Raw genomic sequence first — 7,400 nt, forward strand, 5'->3', positions numbered from 1 at the left:
AGTGTCCTCTTTTTAGATTTTTTTGTGACTTACAGTATGCCTTTATAACTTAGCACTGCAATTCTGCCTACAAAGCTCTGAATTCCTGCTAGAGAAGTAGTCACTGTTGTTCATGTGCGTATATGAGCACTTGCCACTGTACACTGCGTACTGGATGTCATCCTATGAGTTCTGCATCCACAGAATTTCTGCTGAATTCTGGGTGAGGTTTGTGCTTGGAAGGCTTCCAGATCAAGGTTTTCATGTCAGAGCTCAATAAAAGGCCTGTTCAAAAACAAACAAAAAACCCCAACAAAAAGCAGTCTTTTCCTGTTGCTGACATTAGTCTCTTCCAAGTCTCAATCTCTCAACCCCCTTAACCAAGTCTGTGACATAGATCCTATCTATGGATAGAAAAATGGAAGAGGAACATACTGTTACACAAGAAGAACTAAATGAACTTTTAGTAGAAGGATAGAAACAAGCTTAAATGTTGTAATACGCAGTGCAAGGTCACTGGGTATTATTATTAAAGGCAAAATACCAGAATTTCTGCTCTAAAAATGCTCATTGATTAAGAGCTTGAGGACTCCATACACGAATGAGTATTTCTTGCTCCAGTCATCAAGCAGCCACGCTAAAGCATAACTATGATGAAAGGCAAAGCTGCGGTGGAATGTGGAGCTGATGAGATAGCTCCATACTGAGAGCAGAACTGGAGGTGAAATCGAAGATGACTGAATTGAGTTGATTGCACCTTCCTGAAAAGGTAAAGAAGCAGGGAAGGGTAAGAACCTTTCAATAAATATAAGAAATTGGAGGGAAAAAACAAAATCCAGAAGACAAGACGTGAAAACATCTCACATGACATTGCAATCTTACAGCTTATGCTGTCAGCAAAAAGAGATTGGATGGATTTCTGCAGACTCAACAGTAATTACCATGCGGCAGCAGTTAGTACTATTGAAGTGCTGGAACTGATGGCAACCAACTAGGCTGTAGTGACTGGGAACAGATGTCCTCAGAAGAGCATGAGACAGCATTCTGCAATGTGAGAGAAATCCTTGCCTGTCAGTCTAAAGTGATGGTTTGATTTGTGGACTGGGACATCTCTCATTAGATAGGAGTTTTAGCTTTTCACTTCTTTTGTGTCAATAAATACCCAGTCTGGTCCTCAGTGAAGCTGGAATAGTCTTTTTTGTAAATGCAGCCTACTGGATATTAATTTTCAGCAGTTACATATGTTCTAAATGTTGGCATTAGGATGAACAGGGTGCCTGCATTTGTGAATATATTCAAGGAGTGCAATTTCAGGAACAGTTCCTCTCCAGCTCAGTGTAAATTCATGTTTTGTCATGGTCTAGGCAAAACTGACCTTGAGTTAAGCTGTTTATATTCCCCTTTGGAGTAAGACTGGAAATTGGTTAAGCTCATGCAGTTCTATACCACTGAGCACTTGCAACTGGACCCACTTGTGTGAACACAGCAGGCAGACTACTCTGTGTTTAATAGCGAAAGGAGTAAAGACTGTGATCTCTGTGCTTAAATGCTGTTCAAAAGATGCAAAAAAAAGGTCATTTGTAGTTTATCTAAGGTCTACTCTTAAAAGGAATTGCTAGTAAGGCCAGGCTGGAAGGCCAGTTACAAGCAGAATTTAGTATTAAACTAATGTTCTTTGTCTTGTGGTGTATATTGCGTACAGGCTTGCTGCTATCTTGTTGCCCGCACCAGCTTTCCTTCTCAGTTTGCTTAAGAAGAATCATGTGAATAAAAAGGTACCATGAATAAAAAAGTACCATGCTTATCAGCCCTCTTGGCAGCTCATGTCTGTTCTCCGTAACCTGGCAGGACTACCCCAATGACTACTCAGAAACTCTAAAGCAAAGATCATAGCTTTATATCCTATGACATAGGAAACCTTTAGTGATTTAGACTTGATTGACATAATTTACAGAAGGGCTAAGGAGATATGAAGTAAGGTAAAGCAAGTATTTTAAATTTTCACATGTGAAAAAAATGCCACAGATAAATGAATGTGTAATCTCCCTACAGAAGGATGAGGCCGTGAGTTTAGAACAGCATGAGCTTAAAGTCAGGCACTGAAATCCTTATCCTTACTTTTAGGACATAAGTAAGTAAATAGTTAAAGACATTGAAAAGATCTTAATGGACCCAATTTTCTGTATGTGCTTTCTGAAGTTCACTTACTGAGCACTCATATGAGGCATCTTCAGAGTTCTTGAACGTAATTGCCCAGAAAGAGACACCAAAGAGCAGTTCTGAGAATCTTAGCCTTTCAGTCTTAATTTAGGCTCTGTTTTTGAATATTTGCTCTTGGCCTTATAAAACGCATATTTTCAAATCATTTCAGTAATGGAAGTTACTCTATTCCCTGTTGCTGAAGAGAGACTCCACTTGTAAAACAACATTATAAATGACCAACTCTTTCCAAGCATATTACTAGTATTCTGTTATTTTTCAAGTGTGGCATTTTTCTGTCTTACAGATTTATTTTTACCTTTCAGAAATGCTAAGAAAGAAGCTTCATTCTCACTGTTAATAGACAGCTCTAATGCCTCAACGTTTTAATAGCTTTGGAATGCAATAAATTTGAAATATTTCATAGACTCTGAGTTACGTAGACTTTGCTTACACCCAAGAGAAATTGCAAATATAATAATAGCTACAAGATCCACTCTTGTCTGAATACTGTACAAGGATGTTTAAAATGACTAGACAAAAAATTACGAAAGCAGCATATGACTCAAATTATAAATAAAATATGGGGACTACTGGACCAAAATCTGCATGCGGGAAAAAATTAATGACAGTCAAATCTACAGAGAGGATTATTCAAGAACATTTACTAAGGGCTCAGTCCTCACACTTTTGCAGTTGAGAGTGAAGTATTATGAGCAGCTGGACTGCAAACAGTCTTTCCAGAAATTCACTGAGTGACTCTGTAAATGTTTAAGCAGTTCTTAGATCTTTTACTCATCTCCCTGTGCTTGGTGTACCCGGGCTTTGCTTTCATCTATCCTTCTATGGTGACTTCCACAGTTTTCCATAATTATGGAAGCTGTGGCCAAGAATGGCCTTGCAATGAAGAACTGTAAGAGGGTTTTTAACCTGAGGGAATAAAAGACCCAAATGCGCTTATCTTCCGTTCATACCAATTGTCAGAGCTGCACTTGTGACAGTTTACCTAAGCTGAGAGTCTGCTCCAGTTTTTTGGAGGAATGGGGTTTGTAGTGTCGTCACCATTACCCCACTGGAAGACACAACCAGAAAACACATACTCTAAAGAAGGGAGCAAGCTTACAAGCTCTGTATATTGGAGCTCTCCTTAGCAACCCTCAGCAGGGCAGCAGAACCAGGTTCCCAGATGCAGAGCTGGAATGATCAGATGATTCCAAGACAAGGCATGAATTCCAGAAAGTTCAAGTAAATTCCTTCTGCTTGTTCATATCAAGATTTATACAAATAGCATAACACGAGGCTTGGCAAGATAATTTTCCTTCAGTTTTGCCATGCGTTCCTTCACAAGCCTGTCCCCCATTAAAAAAAGCAGGATGCCTAATACTAGAGGTCTGCCTGATGTCTCAACATTTGCATGCATAGTTCTGTTGGCTGCAGTGCTACTGCAGTAAGGGCAAGGTAGTCAGAGCCAATTTGTCCATATCTGCAGAAGTGAGTTCTCAGTGCTTGGTTGTGCTATAAAGCAAGTCCCTGAGAATCCCTGACAGTAATTGTAATTCTCCTCCTCAAACCTAGAGCAGTATTTAAAGCGGAGGAAGCACAGGAACCTCCTGAACAGTTTCTTCCCCCGTTGCCTGTCAGTGATTTCACTGCAATGCCTAGAAAAAGCAAAGCAGTTCAGACGGCATCTATTTCTGGCGTGAAATCCTAGTTGTGGATTCCCAGTGCTGATGTGTTTTTCAGACCCTATGGTGAATTTCTAAGCTCTCTTGGAATAACAGCTGCTGAGAGGGGACTGGAATCCCCATAGTGGATTTCAGATTCACAGACTGATGAAATCTCTGAACAACAGGGTGGGAAAGCTGTTTTTTATCAAGGGCAGCTATGAAGGCAGAGAAGCAAACTCTTGTCAGTGAAGAGCTTTTCATCTCCTTGTCCCATTTTTCTGAGAAATGAAGGGTAGGCTATGGAAACCCAGTATGAATTTTGAGAGGTAGGGGCAGAGTAGAGACTCTCTTCTGTTCAGCTCCTCAGTAGGGAGGTATCCTGGGTGGGGATAAAGATACAGCTTGGTACTCAGAAGTGTGCTCGTGACCCTCGTAAAAGCAGTGCCTTGAGAGCCAGAGAGAGGGAGGGAGAGTCACACTGAGGGATGTGTGGTAGCTCAGAACCACTGTTGTTGGTTTCTTTTTCCTTTTCTTGAAAGCCTATTTTTCACATATTTTAAACCTAGAAGAGACCACTGTTACTGTTGGTTAACTCCCTGTGTAACATCAAACATAGGTTGCAGCTGTGCATGGTAAAGATCTGGAGGAGAAAAACTCTTTTATCTGAAACACCTTAGCAGTTGCTAGGCCACAAGCATTTCCCATTCTTCACCAGCACATGGAATTATAAATAAAACACTTTTGGTGGCTCACAACAGCATGTGAAAAGATTACACTGATGGCAATTTGTACAGCGCAGTCCCTTCTCTCCCTCTTCACCTTGTCAGTGTAGTAGTTTGCTAACAGTTGGCAGTGTTAGGGCTATAGTCTGGCCACTGATGAAAGAGCACCGAATGCCTTAAGATGGTGAATACCATCAAACATAAAAAGTCAATCCAATGTCATTTAATGGTGTGTGATGTTGCTATTGTCTGAGGATCAGCACTCCACCATGTTAATGTCTTGACTGTCATTGAATTTTCTACTAGGGTCAAGCTTAAATTAGTTGCACACAGCATTAGCACAGTTAGCCAGCAATCAAGACTTGAGATAAGCTTGTGATACAGTCTCCATGGTTAAAACTATATTCACCAGAACTATGTAATGGTCAACGCTTGGATACTTCTCTGGTACACTATGAGATCCATTATATGAAAGGTCCACTGCTTGCTCTATCTGTGATGATGGTCATATTGCAGATGTTGTTAAGGAATTCAGCATTGATTAGTTCCACAAAACATTTGACATACTGTACACAAAACTTAGGTTCCTTGACCTGTTCCTGGAGAACTGACCTGACAATGAGGAAGCGTGTCTCTGGGATTCTCCTGGCTGAAGTGATTTTGATAATCTGCCTCATGTGAGCTGCATGTAACACATTGCATAAGCCCGCTCACTGAGCCCATTTTCTATCATCCTTTAGCTTAGCTTGATATTGCCTAAGTTTCCAGTAATGTTTATGATGTTTATTGTCTCCTCAAAGGAAAGTAAGACCCTTGCACCTCCTGGGTGCCTGATGAGAGGCCACATAGACTGGGACTCTTCAGTTTGGAGAGGAGAAGGCTGAGAGCAAAGAGTAAGGTTCACAAAATCATGAAGGGAATGCATCAGGTGAATGAGTAACTATTACTTATCTGTTATTCAACAGTTATAGCACAAGGATTAGGAGGCATTCAATTAAATTAATAGGAGATTGGTTTGAAACTGGTAGAAGAAAGTTCTTTTTTACAGAGAGTAATGAACTTCCAGAATTTGTTGTCATAGGAGACTACGGAGGCAAGGTCAAAGCAAGGTTAGGCAAATTCAGGGACAGCAAGTCTATAAGCAGATATTACAGGCAGAAGGCAGGGTAGTACCTAACACCCCTAATCCAGCAGTTGTGGTTGCTGGGGAAGAACAAGGGGATCAGCCTGCACAAAGTGGCCAGGAACACATGTACTCCCTAAATGGTGTTGCCCACTGCCACTCTCATAGAAAAGGTAGTGGCATAGCTGTACCCTGGTGTGCTATAACCATGTTCTTATGTTCTTAGGTTAACTGGAGAATCAAACAGGTCAGACACTGTCTCTCAAACCCAAAAGATGGCGTGCATTTTCCATGACCTTCCACCCTCTCCAAAATGTAAAGCATTCATTCTTATACTTTTGCCCAGTTACTTTATAAACTTCTTCAGATTGGGCAAACATAAATACCTTAAACAGAAGATGGCAGTCCTCTGTGGGGAATGGCTTAGTAATCTTACTCAGCTCCCCACCACTACTGATTTCTCCAGAGTAGTGCCTTTCCTCCCTGTACAAGAGGGAAGGGTCTCCGGTCTTGCTGTAAAAGCAGGAAGTTCAGGAGAAGCAAGCTGAGATTCTACTCAGAGATGCTTTTGTCTTGGCCAGTCAAAAGGAAAACGTACAGTACATGAGCATATACCCCAGGTAATTATTTGAGGAAAATGGTTCTATTCTTTTCTGTCCCTTCACATCACTGAATCTGAGTGCCGTAACATACTGTTGAGTTATTGGCGAAATAGCAGCAGAATGATTAAGGAAACCAACAGGCAAAACCACGCAAAATATGTTAGTTATCAACAAAGTAATTGGATAGCGTTTAAGCAAATGAAACAGACACAGGCATGCAAAATATTACAAAGGATTATACTAACTGTAGCAGAGAGTGGAGGTTTCCAAGTGACTACATTCCAAGTGACCCGACTACATTCACTACTGGCAAACAGAGGACTTTCTCATCACTACCCTACTTCAAGGAACCACAACGAGAGGGGACAGTCACCCCAGAGGTATCAGGGTGTCCCAAAGAATGGGAAATTATAAATGAGAGTGAGAGGAGGAAAGCCTGAGAGAGGAAGAAAATGAACTCAAATTCTGAATTCTGTTAGATGGCTAACAAGCTGTATTTCATAAAAAGGGTAACATTTAAGCCTGTTGTGGTTCAGTGGTTACAACAGCAGCCAGAGCAAAAATGCAATATATAATACTGAAAATAATTTTTAAAATGGGGGGAGAGCAAAAGTATGAAAATTATTTACAAAATGGGGAAAAGTGATAAAGTCAAGCTGAAGACCACAGGAAGAAAGTCACTGACAGGTTTAAAAAGAAATTCAGATTTTCTAAAACATATTTGTAAAGCAAGAATTCCTAGTGATGTTCTAAGATCTTTTATTAGATGGAGATAGTACATTTAAAATAAGGTAGGAAAGGACAAAGTTTTTACTGATTTGGATCTGGGAAGGAAGAAGATGATGGAAGTGGTGAAATACTTTCCAATTCATTAGCAAAAAGGAAAATCTTTAGTATAAAGACAGGCTAGAAAACTTAAAAACTGGTCTTCCGATGGTACGCCAGGACACCCCACATGAGCGCAGACGTCCTCCCTTCCCCAAGCACAGCCTCCATCTCCACTTCCACCCCCACTCAGCTGTGGGCTCACTCCAGAGCTGCTTCTGGGTCCCTGCGTGGCAGGGCCATGCCTGGGACACCCTTGCCCTTGGCTCCCTTCCTCAGCAGC

The sequence above is a fragment of the Egretta garzetta genome, unplaced genomic scaffold, assembly GCF_000687185.1.
Source record: "Egretta garzetta isolate BGI_Z169 unplaced genomic scaffold, ASM68718v1 scaffold98, whole genome shotgun sequence".
NCBI lineage: Eukaryota > Metazoa > Chordata > Aves > Pelecaniformes > Ardeidae > Egretta > Egretta garzetta.